This window comes from Cherax quadricarinatus, chromosome 1 (genome assembly GCF_038502225.1).
Source record: "Cherax quadricarinatus isolate ZL_2023a chromosome 1, ASM3850222v1, whole genome shotgun sequence".
Taxonomy (NCBI): domain Eukaryota; kingdom Metazoa; phylum Arthropoda; class Malacostraca; order Decapoda; family Parastacidae; genus Cherax; species Cherax quadricarinatus.
The window spans coordinates 52,790,632-52,809,822 of record NC_091292.1 but is presented as its reverse complement, the minus strand read 5'-3'; the positions used below and the strand labels follow the sequence as shown (position 1 = coordinate 52,809,822).

At 41.8% G+C, this 19,191-nt stretch overlaps 2 protein-coding genes across 3 annotated transcripts in view; one reads left to right on the top strand and one right to left on the bottom strand.

Annotated features, from left to right (window-relative positions):
* LOC128685456 (glutamyl aminopeptidase-like) overlaps positions 1-19,191 on the top strand; it is a 626,129-nt gene that overhangs the window by 142,600 nt on the left and 464,338 nt on the right. The gene's annotated exons all lie outside the window — the stretch shown is intronic.
* Positions 1-19,191, bottom strand: part of LOC128685448 (kinetochore protein NDC80 homolog) — a 128,180-nt gene that overhangs the window by 92,771 nt on the left and 16,218 nt on the right. The window contains exon 1 of one of the 2 annotated variants that reach the window (XM_070082230.1): positions 10,186-10,301. The exons of the other annotated variant lie outside the window; for it this stretch is intronic. The gene's annotated coding sequence lies outside the window, so the exon portion shown is untranslated. Of the gene's footprint in view, positions 1-10,185; positions 10,302-19,191 lie in introns of those variants that run through there. 2 annotated transcript variants of the gene reach the window in all.

The window sequence follows — 19,191 nt, the reverse complement described above, 5'->3', positions numbered from 1 at the left end:
ACAGGCCCTGGTAACATCCCGTCTAAGTTCCTAAAAGATGGTGCTTTTGAACTGTCAATCCCTATTGCTCACATAATAAATCTATCAATCGCCACTAATACCGTACCGGAGGAGTTCAAGGAGGCCAGAGTTACTCCTATCTTCAAGAAAAATAGTAGGTCTGATGCCAGCAACTATAGGCCTGTTAGTATATTCAGTATAATATCCAAAATTCTAGAGAGGGCGGTGTACTCTCGAGTAGTTAAGTACCTTAATGACAACATTCTCCATAGCTATCAATCGGGCTTTAGAAGATCTTACTCAACCAACACCCCCCTAATTAATCTGATGGATTACCTGAGAACTGAAATGTCAAAGGGGAACCTCATAGGTATGGTAACCTTAGACCTGCAAAAGGCCTTCAATACTGTCAACCACAATATATTATGTAAGAAACCTCAAGTTATCGGTATAGGTTCTGTAGACTGGTTTAAGTCCTACATTAGCAACAGGAGACAAATTGTCAAAATCAACAAAACGGAATCAGAACCCCTGCCGATATCATGTGGAGTTCCCCAAGGTAGTATTCTGGGTCCCTTATTATTCTTATGTTATGTCAATGACATGCCTATCAGTGCCAAGTGCAAACTCCTACTGTATGCAGATGACAGTGCCCTGTTAGTGTCAGGTAAAGACCCACAAGACATAACTAATGTTTTAACACTGGAACTGGAGTCCTGCAGCAAATGGTTAGTAGACAACAAACTATCATTACACCTCGGGAAAACTGAAGCCATTCTCTTTGGCACGAAACATAAACTGAGAAGGGTAAATAATTTTAATGTCCAGTGTAATGGGGAGCCCATCGCTTTGGTTTCATCAGTAAAACATCTGGGAATCCCCTTTGACCCATGCATGTCAGGATAATTGATAGGGAACAGTGTAGTAAAGAAAGCGAATGCCCGACTGAAGTTCCTGTATAGACAAGCACAGTGTCTACTTACTGAGGCTTGCAGGACCCTATGTCTAGCCCTTATACAATGCCATATGGATTACGCTTGTGTTTCATGGTACTCTGCCTTGACAAAAAACTGAAAGACTGCAAATTACCCAGAGCAAAATCGTAAGATACATCCTGGGGCTGGGACCAAGAGAACATGTAGGCCAGGATGAATTACAGCAGTTGGATATGCTGAATGTTGAAGACAGTAAAACAACTGAAGCTAAATCATGTTTATAAAATTGCTCAGTGTCCAGAATATCTTGCTGTCAATTTTGTCAGGTTGGGAACCTAAGCAATCATAATATTAGGGGGAGAGAGCACAACTTTGTAGTACCCGCAGTCACTGGCCAGGCTTCAAACACCTTTTATTGTACAGCAATAAAGGAATGGAACAGACTACCTGCACATGTCAAAGCCAGTCATAGCATGAACCAGTTCAAGAAGAGTGCCAAAAGGTGTCTGATGAATGTAGCTACAGAAAAGAAGGGGAATGATTTTCTATTTTTTAGCTAACATACGTGTAAATTTTACCTTATTCCTAGTAATGACCCTCGTATTGTTGATAGTCTTAATGACCCCCGTGTAGTAGATAGTCTTTTTAGTGTGATAATAAGATGTTATCTTCATTATAGAATAAGAAAATATTATAACCATTATATTATAATAAGGTAAAAGGACCCCAATGGAAATAAGTCACTGTCTGACTTTTTTGGGTTATCCTAGGTTCTCAACACATATGCTGCTATGTATGATAATTCTATGTACAGTGGACCCCCGGTTCATGAAGTCATCAGTAACCGATAAATCTGGTATCCGAAGCATTATATCGCAAAAAATTTGCCTCGGTTCCCATTACAAAACCCGGTACACGATATGATTCGTACGAGACGTGTCCGTGTGTGGCCTGAACTGCCCCGTGTGTGCCAGTGTTTACAAGCCAGCCAGTGTGCGCGCATCTAAGGATACATTCGGTACATTCCATATTATCCATAGTATCACTGTTTTTGGTGCTTGTTTCTGCAAAATAAGTCACCATGGGCCCCAAGAAAGCTTCTAGTGCCAACCCATCTAGACCAAGGGTGCTAATGACTATTGAAATGAAGAAAGAGATAATTGCAAAGTATGAAAGTGGAGTGCGTGTGTCAGACCTGGCCAAGTTGTATAGTAAATCCCAATCAACCATCTCTACTATAGTGAGCAGGAAAACGGCAATCAAGAAAGCTGTTCTTGCAAAAGGTGCAACTGTGATTACAAAACAGCGATCGCAAGCGTTAGAAAATGTTGAGAGACTGTTATTGCTGTGGATAAATGAAAAACAGATAGCTGGAGATAGCATCTCTCAAGTGATCATTTGTGAAAAGGCTAGGCAGTTGCATGAGGATTCAATTAGAAAAATGCCTGCAACTAGTGATGCGAGTGAATTTAAGGCCAGCGAAGGTTGGTTTGAAAGATTTAAGAATCGTAGTGGCATACATAGTGTGATTAGGCATGGTGAGGCTGCCAGTTCAGACCAAAAAGCAGCTGAACATTAAAAACTTCGATACCCTCCCTTCCTCCCATCCCATCAATCATCACCAGATCTTCATTAACCCTTTGACTGTCGCAACCTCCAATCCTGAGGTGTCTCCTGGTGTCGCAAATTTAACCCTTTGACTGTTTCAGGCCCCTCTCTGAAACTGTCATTCTATGTCGCTCAATTTTTGAAAAAAAAAAATATTTTTTCTTATGAAATGATAGAGAATCTTTTCCCGATGGTAATGACACCAAAAGTTCGAAATTTGGTCGAAAACTCGTGGAATTATGCTCCCGCGAAGTTAGCGGTCTCGGCGACATATGCGTATCGGCGATTTCGCCGACTTTGAGCCCAATTTTCAGCCAATTTCATTGTTCCAGTTGACCAAACTCATAGCTATTTCTTTAGAACTCCATTTTATCTATCAGCTGAGTACAAGAAACCTCCCATTTACTAATTTGGACTACCCAATATGGTGGTCAGAAATTGGCAATTTGGCCAATTTCACGCAAAATAAAAAAGATGCCAATTTCAAAATAGGGTCCAGAATAAACAAGGTAGACATTCGTGGCACTAAAATAACATATGCTCTGTTCATTAGTCACATCTCTAGGCCCCTCTTACATTATTATTGCTTTCTATTTTGATTTTTTATTCATACAAAAAAATACAAAATTTACTGTTATGCAGACGACTGCATTATTGTAAAAATGGTATAAATAATATCAGTGCACTAGTGAAAGAATATTAGACTCCTCAGTTGACGTGTATTGGACGTGTGGTGTGATTTATTTACTCTTGAACATTGGTAAAAATCGAACATTTCCGCTACTTTGAGCTCAGTTTCAAGGTCGTTTTCTTCGTAAAAGTAATGAAAATCATCTCTATTTCTGTAATATGTTTTCCATTTTATCACCTAAGACCATGAAAACGCGAATACAACGATAAATACTATACGAAAATACACCTCAAAGTCGGCGTTTTATTCCAAAAAAACGATCAGTTTTTTTTTCTCATTACGCAATGTGTGCTGCAGGATTTTTTTTATGTGGTGCACACTGACCACACAGACCCATTCTCTCACATGTGGGCCTACCAGCTTTCTCCCACTTGATTTGAAGCCGCTGGAATTATTGAGTATATATACGTCAGAAACATTGGCTCGTAAGACGTATTTATACGTCGAAAACAGTCAAAGGGTTAAAAAAAAAAAAAATTTTTTTTCTTATGAAATGATAGAGAATCTTTTCCCGATTGTAATGACACCAAAAAAAACGAAATTTGATGGAAAACTGACGGAATTATGTTCTTGCGAAGTTAGCGACCTAGGCGCTGTTTACAAATCGGCGATTTCGCCCACTTTGAGCCCTATTTTCGGCTAATTCCATTGTTCCAGTCGCCCAAACTCATAGCTATTTCTTTAGAACTCCATTTTGTCTATCGATTGAGTACAAGAAACTGCCCATTTACCGATTTCAACTACCTAATAATGTGGTCAGTAATTTGCAATTTGGCCAATTTCACGAAAACTAAAAAATTTGACAATTTCAAAATAAGGTCCAGAATGAACAATGCAGACATTCCTGGCTCTAAAATAACATTTTCTTTGCTCATCAGTCATGTCTCCAGGCCCCTCTGATATTACTCTTGCTTTCTATTTTGAATTTTTATTCAAACAAAAAATAGAAGACTTACTATTATGCAGACTACTGCAATACTGTAATAATTGTATAAATAACATCAACCCATTCATGACTGCATATTAGAATGGCTAGTTGGACATTTATTGGACAATGGCATCATTTGTTTACTTTTGAACATTGGCAAAAATCAAACATTTCCCCTACTTTGAGCTCCATTTCTAGGTTCTTTTTATAGTAAAATCAATCAAAATCACCGCTATTTCTATAATATGCTTTCCATTCTATCAAATGAGACCAAGAAAACGAGAATACAACCATAAATACTATACGAAAATAGACCACAAAGTCGGCATTTCAATTAAAAAAAACGGTCAGTTTATTTTTTCTCATTATGCACTGCGTGCTCCAGGATTTTTGTTATATGGTGCACACTGACCACACAGACCCATTCTCTCACATGTGGGCCTACCAGCTTTCTCCTGCTTGATTTGAAGCCGCTAGAATTTATGAGTATATATACGTCAAACACGGTACCTCGTAAGACGTATATATACGGCCGCGACAGTCAAAGGGTTAAAGGTAAGTGTCAATTATTCTATTGTTATTATTCTAATTGTTATTATTGTTATTGTAATTATTGCATTAAACTTAATATTTCATGTGGTAAAAGTTTTTTTTTTATACTTTTGGGTGTCTTACACGGAATAATTTGATTTCCATTATTTCTTATGGGGAAAATTTATTCGCTTTTTGATAATTTTGCTTTACGATGAGCTCTCAGGAACGGATTAATAACGTGAACCGGGGGTCCACTATAACTGTATTTGTGTATACCTGAATAAACTAACTAACTTACTTAACATTTCTACACTAATGCAGTAGTCTTCATAACGGTAAATCTTCTGTTTTTTTGTGAGAATGAAAATTCAAAGTGAAAAGCAAAAGGAATGCAAGAGAGGCCTGGGGGATGCAACTAATGAACAGAAAAAATGTTATTTTAGTGCCAGGAATGTCTGTCTTGTTAATTCTGGACCCTATTTGGAAATTGGCATCTTTTGAAATTTGTGTGAAACTAGTAAAAATTGCCAATTTCTGACCACTTTATTGGATAGTTAAAATCAGTAAATGGGTGGTTTCTTGTATTCATTCGATAGAAAAAATGGAGTTCTAGCGAAATACAGTGGACCCCCGCATACCGTACGCATCGCATACCGTACAATCCGCATACCGGTCGCTTTGATCGCAAAAATTTTGCCTCGCATACCGCCCAAAAACCCGCTCACCGCCCTTCGTCCGAGACGCGTCCAATGTGCGGCCAGAGCCAGCCTCATATGTTCCGCCGGTGGCATTGTTTACCAGCCAGCCTCTGCGGTAACATCCAAGCATACAATCGGAACATTTCGTATTATTACAGTGTTTTTTGTGATTTTTTCTGGAAAATAAGTGACCATGGGCCCCAAGAAAGCTTCTAGTGCCAACCCTACAGCAATAAGGGTGAGAATTACTATAGAGATGAAGAAAAAGATCATTGATAAGTATGAAAGTGGAGTGCGTGTCTCCGAGCTGGCCAGGTTGTATAATAAACCCCAATCAACCATCGCTACTATTGGTGGTACAGCTGCTGCTGCACTGTCAGCTGCTGCTGCTGTTGTACCACCATCAGCTGCTGCTGCTGCTGTAGCACCGTCTGCTGCTGCTGTAGCATCGTCTGCTGCTGCTGTAGCATCGTCTGCTGCTGCTGTAGCATCGTCTGCTGCTGCTGTAGCATCGTCTGCTGCTGCTGTAGCATCGTCTGCTGCTGCTGTAGCATCGTCTGCTGCTGCTGTAGCATCGTCTGTTGCTGCTGTACCACCGTCAGCTGCTGCTGCTGCTGCTGCTGCTGTAGCACCGTTGTTGGTGTGGCTTATTGAGAATACCAAGAAACAATTAACCCCAGAGGATTTGCCACCCAGGATAACCCAAAAAAGTCAGTGTCATCGAAGGCTGTCTAACTTATTTCCATTGGGGTCCTTAATCTTGTCTCCCAGGATGCAACCCACACCAGTCGACTAACACCCAGGTGAACAGGGAAAAATGCCTGGAACTAGTGCTCATATTGGTGAATTTAAAGCCAGCAAAGGTTGGTTTGAGAGATTTAAGAATCGTAGTGGCATACACAGTGTGATAAGGCCTGTTCTGGAAGAAAATGCCAAACAGGACCTACAGTACTCAGGAGGAAAAGGCACTCCCAGGACACAGTGTCTCATCAGTCATTGCTGCATCTTCAATAAAGGCAAGTGTCATTTATTCTTCATTTAGTAGAGTAGTACATGCACAATATATATTGTGCATGTACTACTCTACTATTGTGCATGTATCCTTCTCTTTGTGTGTAGGAAAATGTATATTTCATGTGGTAAATTTTTTTTTTTCATACTTTTGGGTGTCTTGCACGGATTAATTTGATTTCCATTATTTCTTATGGGGAAAATTCATTCGCATACCGATCATTTCGCATAACAATCAGCCCTCTTGCACGGATTAACCCTTTCAGGGTCCAAGGCCCAAATCTGGAGTCACGCACCAGTGTCCAAGATATTTCAAAAAAAAAATTTGTTATTTTTTCTTATGAAATCGTAGAGAATCTTTTTGTGAAGGTAATGAAACAAAAAGTACGAAAATTGGTGGAAAATTGACGAAATTATGCTCTCGCGAATTTTGATGTGTCAGCGATATTTACGAATCGGCGATTTTGCCGACTTTGACTCCCATTTTAGGCCAATTACATTATTCCAATCAACCAAATTCTTAGCTATTTCACTAGTATTACTTCTATTCTATCGATTGAGCACAAGAAATCGCCAAGTCAACTGTTTCAACTACAAAATAAAGTGATCGGAAATTGTTAATTTGGCCAATTTAACACAAAGTTCAAAATATTCCAATTTCAAAATAGGGTCCAGAATGAACAATGTAGGCATTCCTGGCACTAAACTAACATTTCCTCTGTTCATTAGTTATGTTTTGAGGCTTTACAAATAAATTCCATTTTGATTTTTTATTCACATAATGAATTTTTATTCACACCAAAAAATAGAAGATTTACTGTTATGCAATACTGTAATAATTGTATAAATATCATCACCATATTTGTGAATGTATATTAGACCCACCAGCTGATGTGTATTAGACGTGTGAGGTCGTTTGTTTACTCTTGAATATCGGCAAAAATTTAACATTTCCGCTACTTTGAGCTCAGTTTCAAGCCATTTCCAATGCTAAAACGAATCAAAATCATCTCTATTTCTGTAATATGTCTTCCATTCTATCAAATGAGACCAAGAAATCGCAAACACAACTATAAAAAACATACGAAAAAACACTGCAAATTTGCTGTTTTAATCGAAAAATCATGATTTCATTTTTTTTCTCTCATTATGCACAGTGTGCTGCAGGATCTGTTTTATGTGGTGCACACATACCACATAGATGTATTCTCTCATATCTAGGCCCAAATGTACCACTCACAGTTTATCAGAGTGAGCTGAGCTCATGGCGTAGATCTACGGTTTGGACCCTGAACGTAAAGCCGTAGATCTACGGGACGGACCCTGAAAGGGTTAAGGTCGCTATGCGGGGGTCAACTGTAGTTATGATTTTTGTCGACTGTTACATTGGAATTTGCCAAAATAAGGGCTCAAAGTGAGCGAAATCGCTGATGCGTAAACATCGTCGAGACCGCTAACTTCGTGAGCATAATTCCTTAAGATTTCCATTAAATTTCATACTTTTGGTGTCATTATGATTGGGAAAAGATTCTCTATCATTTCACAACTATTTTTTTTTTTTTTTTTTAAATTTTTCAACCCTGAGAACAAGTTTAGGAGAGGGCCTGCCAACCCTGAAAGAATTAAAACTATCCATCCACTACAAAACTGCTAAGACTTACAATGTTTTAGTCGGCATCAGATGAAAGATAATGAGTTAGGTAATCTATGTACATGGGCATTTGAGCTTTATGTCTATAGATTGCAGTATACAAAATGTTGAAATGTGTATTTTTTTTAAGGACTTCTTTGGGAGAAAAAAGTTAATAAAAACAAAATGGTTAAACATATCGCGAACCTTCTCTGCGCACCAATAGAACCATCATTCTTCAATAATGTGTGAAAAAATCATGATGCTACTTTAATTACTCTTCACAGGAAAAGGAAAATAATGTCAACTTATTCCTGAGTTATACGTACATACCGACGAAGACAGCGAGGTAGTGACTACCCTACTTGATGACCCACCGGACCAAGCCAAGCTGATGGGCGAAGTATGGGAGAACATCCTCTCACACAATGACAGCAGAAGATTTAACAATATCCACTACCAGTTGGTCAACCAATGGTGTGATGAGATCCTAGAAGATTTCCATCCCATACCAACAATTGACATCTTCCCTTGAAGACGAGCACCCTCTTACCAGCCCAATCACGCTCAGAGAAGTGTCTCAAGTCATAGGGCGACTGAGAAACAGCTCCTGGCCCATCAGGTATAACAGCTAAACAACTAAAATACCTTCCCCGTAACTGCAAGATGTCACTGGTGAATATCTACAATGCCATCTTGGCATCTGGTCACTTCCCAGTGGCCTTCAAGACAGCTAAGATGATCTTCATTGCCAAACCTAACAAGGACAACTGCATCCCTGAGAACTACAGACCCATCTCCCTACTCGAAGTCACAGGCAAAGTCTTCGAAAGAATAATCTCCAACAGACTAAATTACTACATGGAGTTCAACAACCTATTCTCTGAAAGGCAGTTCGGCTTCAGGTCCCGCCGCAGCACTGAGCATGTCATAAACATCATCTTTGATGCCGTGGCCAGCCTGAAGAAGCAAGGTAACCTGGCCCTTATTGCCACCAGGGACATGCACAAGGCCTTTGACAGCCTTTGGCATGACTGTCTCATTTACAAACTCGTAAACCTCCCTGATCACAACTGGATCTTCCTCAGGCTCATCTACAACTTCTTAACAGGAAGAAGAATCATCCCCACCTTCCATGGAATGGAATCAAATCCCTTCACACCAACAGCAGGAGTACCCCAAGGCTCTTGCCTCAGCCCTATCCTCTTCAACATATACGTCAACGACCACCCCCAACCTGAACATACCGACACCATCATCACCCAATTTGCAGACGATGTCATCCATGTTGTCTCCTCCACCCCTACAGCTGGTGCAAATAAACATAGGAGAGCAATTGAGAAAACGATTGAAGATCTAAATAGAACAGCCAGGTGGGAGAAGAAATGGAGAATCACAACCAACCCAGACGAAGTCCTCATCAGCACTATCGGATGCTTGCCATCAACCATAGAAGACAAAAGGGGCATCTCCATCAGGGGCACCCAAATTGCTATTAGGAATCCAAACAAGATCCTAGGATATGAGATCGACAGATTACTCAACTCTACATCCCACATAACCAAAAAAGTAAACCTAGCGAAAGCCCGCCTTGGCCAACTTTATCGATTCAAAACAGCTCCTCCCCACATCAAACTACACCTGTACAAGATGATGATCAGACCTCTGCAGGAATACCCCTGTGCACCCTTGTCGCTCACAATCAAAACCAACATGCCAAAACTCCAGAGTCCAAAACAAAGCCCTCCGCTTCATCACTGGCACCAGACTCTGAGACAGAATCAGGACCGAGGACCTCCACATACAGCAGAGAATCCCCGCAATCTATGTCCAGTTAGGTAAACTCACGAAGAGACAACTATATGACATGCAGGAACTGTATGTGCCTGACAGAGAGAACCCCCACCCAACCAGTGAACACGACCGACTATACCATTACCACCCCTCTCCACATAGCCCAAAGAATGACCCTCCAAGAAAGAGTTCAACGCTTCATCCACAAGGAGAACTTCCCTCGACCGAAAATCTTAAACGACCTCCCCGCAAAAGAAGAATGGATACCACCGGAACCATTCTACATCCAGTAACACGGACTAATGCTCCCCATCTCCGGGTGACCCACTTCTATCAATCAATACCTCACAACTAACCTTGCTGCACTACAACTACCCTCCAGCAGGACACCACCTCGGTCACTGCTTAGCCAGCCAACCCCAGGTGAGCAACCAGCCACCATCAAATGACCTGCAACTTCCACCTGCAGCTACAGCCTTCTGACCAACCTAAAAAAAAAAAAAAAAATTGCACACAGTATGCATCCTTCCAATTTGGTGGTGCACTGGTATAACAACAATACGTATAGCAGTGTGCAATTGATGGGCAGGAGGCATATCCCACTCATAAAACCAACCTCCCGATAAATTACTTAACATGCTCACACGCATATTCAAAATACACCAAAGTGGATAGGCCACTACCCTTTTACAACCCCACCTACCCCTCCTCCCCCCAACCTTTCCTACATTCCATCCTTACCCATCCTTCTTCCTCCCTCCCATCTTACCAAAGCTCTGGTTAGAACCTTGCACCCCGCACTGTACGTAATTGTGTTTTCTGTAAAACTCGATGGTTATGGCGCACCAAATCTGAGCGTGTTGCACCTCTCCATCCTTGTTGACAACCCTCAGGCTACTAAGCCACAACACACCCGCTCTTCACTTTAGTCCTCACAGAAGTTGCCATGTAGAGTACAGTGGACCCCCCCATAACGATATTAATCCGTTCATGAGAGCTCATTGTTATGCGAAATTATCGTTATGCGGACGAATTTTCCCCATAAGAAATAATGGAAATCAAATTAATCCGTGCAAGACACCCCAAAGTATGAAAAAAAAAAAACATTTTTACCACATGAAATATTAATTTTAATACACACAAACTGAAAAAGGCATGCACAATTACATGACACTTACCTTTACTGAAGATCTCGTGATGATTGATGGGATGGGAGGAGGGGAGAGTCTTAGTGTTTAGAAGGGGAATCCCCTTCCATTAAAACTTGAGGTGTCAAGTCCTTTTCTGGGGTTACTTCCCTTCTTTTAATGCCACTAGGACCAGCTTGAGAGTCACTGGACTTCTGTCGCACAACATATCTGTCCATAGTGGCCTGTACCTCTCGTTCCTTTATGACTTCCCTAAAGTGTTTCACAACATTGTCAGTGTAATAGTCACCAGCACGGCTTGCAATAGCTGTGTGAGGGTGATTTTCATCCATAAAGGATTGCACTTTCAGCCACATTGCACAGATTTCCTTAATCTTTGTAGTAGGCAACTTCTTCAATTTCTCTCTCCCCTCCTCCAAACCAGTTTCCTCAGGTCTGGCCTCTTGCTGTTGAAGTTGATCTAGCAGCTCATCAGTGGTTAGTTCTTCATTGTCCTCCTCCACCAACTCTTCCACATTGTGGCATGCAAAGAGTACGTAACCTTTATTCGGCGCATGTACACACTCTCATTTACAGGCTATCTCCCCCAACCAGCGAACCAGGTTGCTAAGAGTTGATGATGGGGCCCCGTCGTTCAACTAGTGACCAGGTTCTAGCCAATAAGAAGATGGTTTTGGCAATCGCAGAGGTTATGTGGGTACCGCTCTCCTGTCTGCCCTTGTCATTCCCATTCTAGAGCTGGTTGAAGCACGGTCTGCTATCTTGTGGCTTCTATTTCTGCTTTGCTTACCGTGGAGTGCACTATACTTATCACTGTACATAGTGTACATATTGCTGTTCTAAACTGGTGAAGGATAATATAAGTCTAAACTTTTTCTACTGTGTTTATCTGCTCCCATTACACCCGGGGTAACAGGCCATTTGGATCCTGGGTTGTAATATGGGTAGCCTGTCCGAGAGTTGAGCGGGACTTAGAGAAACGGTTGAGCTTAGGGTGAAGCTCGTAGCAAGGTCATTGTGCTCGCTTCGCTACGGTCAATCTTCTAGAACAGTGTAGCTGTCTGGCATTGCTTTACAAATTTTGCGTGTCAGTTGTTACTAGCCTGTTCAGTGTGGAGAATTTTGCAGTCGGCTTTGTTTGTATGAGTATTCTGCAATCGTACTGTGCATAGCTAAGCGTGTTCTGCAAATTAACGTGTTACGTTGGGGTATTCTGCAATCGTACTGTGCATAGCGAATAACTTATGCCACCTAGACGAGTCAGACGTCTGGTGTCGGCATATACTTTGCATAACCTACCTAAATTGTCCCTACAGCGTTGTTGGCAAATTGCTCGTTCCATTGGCATTACATACAAACGCACTCTCACAGCTGCGCAACTGCGTTCACTGATTGCTGACAAACTTATAGAAGAAGAGATGGCACATCAGACTCCTCCCTCTACGGGAGCTAGGGCAAAAACTACTATGTTCTCGCAGGAGGAAGATGATATACCTACGGAGCAAAATGGTCAGTATAGTGCAGCTGGGTTGTCTCAAGGTGAATCAGCGTCGTTGGCACTTGAGCTGGCAAAAATCAACCTTGAGCAAACAAGGGAACAGAGAGCATTCGCAAGGGAAGAATTTGATAGGGAATGAGAAAGGAGGCAGTTTTTGCATTCTGTAAATGATTTTAGTTTACAAAAAGCAGTACAGTTTGTTCCCCGCTTCAATGAGGCCGAACCAGAGCAATTTTTCGAAAGCTTCGAAAATCAGGCTCAAGCCTTGAGGTGGCCGGAGCAGCATTGGGCATCGTTGGTTCATACAGCATTATCGGGTAAGGCACAGGAATTTACGTCAGTATTAAATGACTCTGAATTTTCTGATTATCAAGTAGTGAAGACCACAGTGTTGGGAGCATATACATGTATCCCAGCCAAATACCGCAAGAATTTTAAGCTGGGCAGACGACAGCTTGGTCAATCCCTAGTGGACTTTGTGAGACAGCAAACCAAAGCTTTTACCAGCTGGTATAAAGCAAGTGGTGTCTCTACCTTTGAGGAGCTGGTGCAGCTTATTCTGATTGATAACCTGCTGGAGTCTGTGGGACCAGAGGTTCGAGTCTTTCTGCAGGATCGTGACTTAACCACTGCATTGGAGGCAGCCAGGTTGGCTGATACCTTCGAAACTAACCGCTCCTTGTCCGAGCGGTCCCGTCTCTCTTTTCAACAGCCTGGCATCAGCAGAGATCGTCAACCTTGGAGAATGAAGTGCCAGCCGGAGGGAGAACATGTACGTCAGCCAACTAAGTCACCTGGTAAGCCACGCTTCTCAACATATGGTCCACCTGCGGAGAGGCAAACTACTCATTGTGCATCTCGACAACAGTATCCAGAGAGACACCAGCCAGAACGACACCATTTGCAACGTCAACAGGGAGTAAAGGGCAAGCCTGTCGTCTGCTTCAGGTGCAATAAAGTAGGTCACATCAGTCCCAACTGCCCCCATAAACCCCAACCCATAGGGAAAATCTCTAATATCCCTAGTAACATGTCCCCTAGAGAAGTAGAAAAAGGTATGGCCCCTTATTATTGCAAAAGTCTTATTTCCCTTCAGGAAAACTCAGAAACAACTAAGGTAAAGACCTTTAGAGATACTGGAGCATATTGCTCACTTGTAAGAGAGGGAATATTACCCCTTTCAGAGAATACTTCTTTGAATTCCTCTGTTTTATTGGAAGCATTTGGAGGAGCTATATATTCTGTTCCTTTGCATAAAATTTATGTACAGTGCAAATATTACACTGGGTACTTGACTGTAGGTGTCTCAAAAGGATTCCCCATGAAAGATGCAGTGTTATTACTGGGTAATAACATTACTACTGTTAGTTCGTGTCCTGAACCTATAATGATTAATTCTTCTCCGGTGTTGGCCATAACTCGGGCAACATCCCAAGGGTTGTCTGGAGAGAATGTTGACCTATCCTTGGACGACTCCGATCTCAGAATAGCCACATTGTTTTACGAGGAAAACTGGCCAGAGCCTCGTAGATCAAGTGAACAGACCCCGATCAAGCCTTCCTATTCCCAGGTTGCAGGATTGCCAGATGTCTCTGTTTCCATGCCCGAGGGACTGTCCTTCCGGGAGGAACAACGAAAGGACCCTTCTTTAAAATTCGCTTTTGAGGCAGCCATGGGTAAATCCTCTTTGGGTCATCCGGTCAAGTATGAAGTTAAAAACGAATATTTGATCTGCACTGAGACTGGTAAGGAGATAGAGGGCCGGCAATTGTATGACAGGTTAGTGGTTCCAACAAAGTATAGACCTCAAATATTAAATATAGCTCATAATACGTCATTAGGAGGTCACTTAGGAATTACAAAAACCTTGTATAGAATCACAAAAGAATTTTATTGGCCAAAATTAAAGAAAGATGTGAAGAATCATATTAGGTGTTGCCGAGAATGTCAGAAAGTTGGAAAACCTGGACATTCCATTAAACCTGCACCTCTCCAACCTATACCTGCTGATGGAGAACCTTTAGCAGATTTAATTATAGATTGTGTAGGTCCACTACCTAGGTCAAAGTCTGGAAATCAATATTTATTTACGATTATGGATAAAGTAACCAGATATCCTGAAGCAATTCCCATGCGTAGTATTAATACTAAAGCTATTCTCAAAGCTTTAACAAAATTCATTTCTTGTTTTGGCATTCCTAAAACTATTCAAAGTGATCAAGGTACTAACTTCACTGCCAAAGCATTTAGGGAAGTATTGACTAGGTTAGGGATAATCCACAACTTATCCACTGCCTATCATCCTCAGTCCCAAGGTGCCTTGGAAAGATTCCACCAGACATTAAAAACAATGATGAGAAGTTTTTGCATGCACTTTCCTACAGACTGGGATGAATCACTACCTTTGTTGCTGTTCTCAGTACGAGAGACGGTGCAAGAGTCTACAGGGTATAGTCCTTTTGAGCTGATCTTTGGGCACAAAGTACGAGGTCCTCTTCTGGTGCTCAAAGAAGGATGGATGGGAGAAGACGTTAGCTCAACACTCTACAATCCGTCTTCAAGGTTGCAGGTGGCACGTCAGTTAGCCAAAGCTAACCTAAAGACAGCTCAAAGCAAGATGAAACAGAGGTATGACAGAAGTGCACAATTCCGCTCCTTCCATCCAGGAGACAAGGTGTTGGTGCAGGAACCTATACCTGGCCACACCTTGAAAGCTAGATTTATGGGACCTATGCAGATTTTAAGTAGATTATCTGATGTAAATTATGTGGTAGCTCCCATTGATAAGACCTCAAAAACTAAAACTTACCACATTAATCAGTTAAAGTACTTCCATACACCAGATAAAGTCCCAGTAATGACTCTGTCCTCTACCTCTAAGGACAACTCTGACTCTTTGCACTCTATCTCTGAAATTAATATTAAACTTTCAAATTCTGTCCTCCTCAAGGATCCTAGCCCTTTAATGGAGAGATTATCTGAAACGCAAGCAACAAATTTAACTGAGCTTCTACAGTCATATCCTAATATTTTTTCGGATGTGCCGAAAAAATGTACGTTAGGTTACCATGATGTAGATGTGGGAAACTCTAAACCAATTAAACTCTCCCCCTACAGAGCTAATCCTGAAAAGCAAAGGCTACTTCAGCAGGAAGTAGAATTTTTGTTAAAGCATGGTTTAGTGGAGGAGTCATCTAGTCCATGGGCTTCACCGTGCATCCTTGTGAAGAAGGCTGATGGAGGGTTTCGTATGTGTACAGACTACCGTAAAGTGAACGAGGTCACAATTACAGATGCTTACCCTCTTCCTCGTCTGGATGACGTAATTGACTTTGTGGGTAAGGCTACTTTTGTGTCCAAATTAGATCTCCTTAAAGGCTACTATCAGGTACCTTTGACAGATAAGGCGAAGGAAATCTCTGCCTTCGTAATTCCAGGTCATTATCAATACACAGTTACCCCCTTCGGAATGAAAAATTCCCCCTCTTCATTCCAGAAACTTATCCATCAGGCTATTAAAGGACTTGAAGGCACGGCAGCGTACCTAGATGATATTGTTGTGGTGTCTGATACTTGGGATCAACACCTACTTAGACTTAAGGCTCTGTTTGATACCTTTAAGAGTTCCCATTTAACAGTTAATTTATCTAAATCTTCCTTTGGCCAGGCCACTGTCACTTTTCTAGGCCATGAAGTAGGTAGTGGTAAAGTTGCACCTAAACTTGCTAAAGTTCTTTCTATTAAAGATTATCCAGTTCCTCATGATAGGAAATCTCTTCAACGTTTCCTAGGCATGATAGGATTTTACAGAAGATTCTGTAAGAATTTCTCATATTGTAGCCCCTCTTACCTCTCTTACCAGTCATAAAGTTCCCTTTAATTGGACCTCAGACTGTAACACTGCTTTTAATAAAGCAAAAAGATTATTGTGTACTGCACCCATTCTCTTGTCTCCAGACTTCTCCAAACCTTTTTCATTACAGGTTGATGCTTGTGAGTCTGGGGTTGGGGCAGTACTATTACAAATCGGGAACAAGGAGTTGCAGCCTGTAGCATACTTTTCAGCCAAGTTCCAGCCACATCAGAGGGCTTACTCTACCATTGAAAAAGAAGCCCTCGCGCTGGTTCTGGCTTTGGAGCATTTCGATGTTTATGTGGGCCAGACATCGCAGGTGGTCACAGTCTACAGTGATCACAATCCTCTAGTATATCTCCAAGCCATGAAGAACCACAACACAAGGCTTATGCGCTGGATGCTAAGGCTGCAACCATATAATCTGTCCATTAAATATATTGCCAGCAAAGAAAATATGTTGGCAGACTCTTTATCTAGAGTATAATATTTTATTTAGGTTAGGATGTTATTTGTGGTAACCCCTTTTCACGCTCTTTTTTTTTTATCCCCTGGTGTGGGGTTTTTTTTTAGTGAGGGGATGCGGGCTACCGTCCGCCTGTATCTTGGACCTATGCTAGCCTGTCTGACTGCTGTCTCACTCTAAGTTTAGGGTTTGGCTTTTGGTCACAAGAAAAGCTGAGCTCTATCTAAGAGTTGGATGGTGGAGAGGAAAGGCGGTCCCATTATTTTGTGCCATGGCGGCACGGTTACCACTGGGAGGTGGCAGCCTAATCCTGAGCCTTCTCGGGGTGGGGGTGTGGCATGCAAAGAGTACGTAACCTTTATTCGGCGCATGTACACACTCTCATTTACAGGCTATCTCCCCCAACCAGCGAACCAGGTTGCTAAGAGTTGATGATGGGGCCCCGTCGTTCAACTAGTGACCAGGTTCTAGCCAATAAGAAGATGGTTTTGGCAATCGCAGAGGTTATGTGGGTACCGCTCTCCTGTCTGCCCTTGTCATTCCCATTCTAGAGCTGGTTGAAGCACGGTCTGCTATCTTGTGGCTTCTATTTCTGCTTTGCTTACCGTGGAGTGCACTATACTTATCACTGTACATAGTGTACATATTGCTGTTCTAAACTGGTGAAGGATAATATAAGTCTAAACTTTTTCTACTGTGTTTATTTGCTCCCATTACACCCAGGGTAACAGGCCATTTGGATCCTGGGTTGTAATACACATCATCCCCACTAACCTCCAACCCCAAGGACTTCCCCAATGCCACAACTGATTCCTCAACTGGCATACTCCTCTCAGGGTTAGCCTCAAATCCTTCAAAATCCCTTTGGTGGCCACAGTTTCTTCCAAGCAGAGTTCAAGGTCCTCTTAGTCACTCCCTCCCAAGCCTTACCTATAAGAGTCAGTTGAGTTTCTGAGGTCACTACAAAGCACCTTTCAAACAGAGCTTTTGTGTACAGTTTTTTGAAGTTCGCAATAACCTGCTGGTCCATGGGCTGCAGGAGAGGAGTGGTATTAGGAGGCAAAAACTTAACCTTAATGAACTTCATGTCTCCATAAAGTCGCTCTGCCACGTCTGTAGGATGACCAGGGGCATTGTCTAACACCAGGAGGCACTTAAAGTCTAATTTCTTTTCAGTTAGGTAATCTTTCACATTGGGGACAAATGCATGGTGTAACCAGTCATAGAAAAAGTCCCTAGTGACCCATGCCTTACTGTTTGCCCTCCACAGCACACACAAATTAGCCTTGAGGATATTCTTTTGCCTGAAGACTCTGGGAGTTTCTGAGTGATACACTAATAAAGGCTTCACTTTGCAATCACCACTAGCATTGGAACACATCAACAGAGTAAGCCTGTCTTTCATAGGCTTATGTCCTCGGAGTGCCTTTTCCTCCTGAGTAATGTAGGTCCTGCTTGGCATTTTCTTCCAAAACAGGCCTGTTTCATCACAATTAAACACTTGTTCAGGTTTCAGTCCTTCACTGTCTATGTACTCCTTGAATTCCTGCACATTTTTTTCAGCTGCTTTGTGGTCCGAACTGGCAGCCTCACCATGCCTTTTCACACTATGTATGCCATTACGATTCTTAAATCTCTCAAACCAACCTTTGCTGGCCTTAAATTCACTCACATCATCACTAGTTGCAGGCATTTTTTTAATTAAATCCCAATGCAACTTCCTAGCCTTTTCACTTATGATCACTTGAGAGATGCTATCTCCTGCTATCTGTTTTTCATTTATCCACACCAATAAGAGTCTCTCAACATCTTCCATCACTTGTGATCTCTGTTTCGAAAACACAGTTAAACCTTTGGCAAGAACAGCTTCCTTGATTGCCTTTTTGTTGCCCACAATAGTAGCGATGGTTGACTGGGGTTTATTATACAACCTGGCCAGCTCGGAGACACGCACTCCACTTTCATACTTATCAATGATCTCTTTCTTCATCTCTATAGTAATTCTCACCCTTATTCCTGTAGGGTTGGCACTAGAAGCTTTCTTGGGGCCCATGGTCACTTATTTTGCAGATAAAATCACCAAAAACACTAATAATACGAAATGTTCCGATTGTATGCTTGGATGTTACCGCGGAGGCTGGCTGGTAAACAATGCCACCGGCGGAACATGCGAGGCTGGCTAAGGCCGCACATTAGACGCGTCTCGGACGAACAGCGTTGAACGGGTTTTTTAGCGGTATGCGAGGCAAAATCTTAGCGATAAAATGTATCGGTATGCAGATTTAACGTTATGTAAGGCCAGCGGTATGCGGGGATCCACTGTATTTGGAATGAAATAATCATAGAAATCATAATTTTTGGAGGAAAAAAAAAAACTAATTATCAACATGTCCTCCT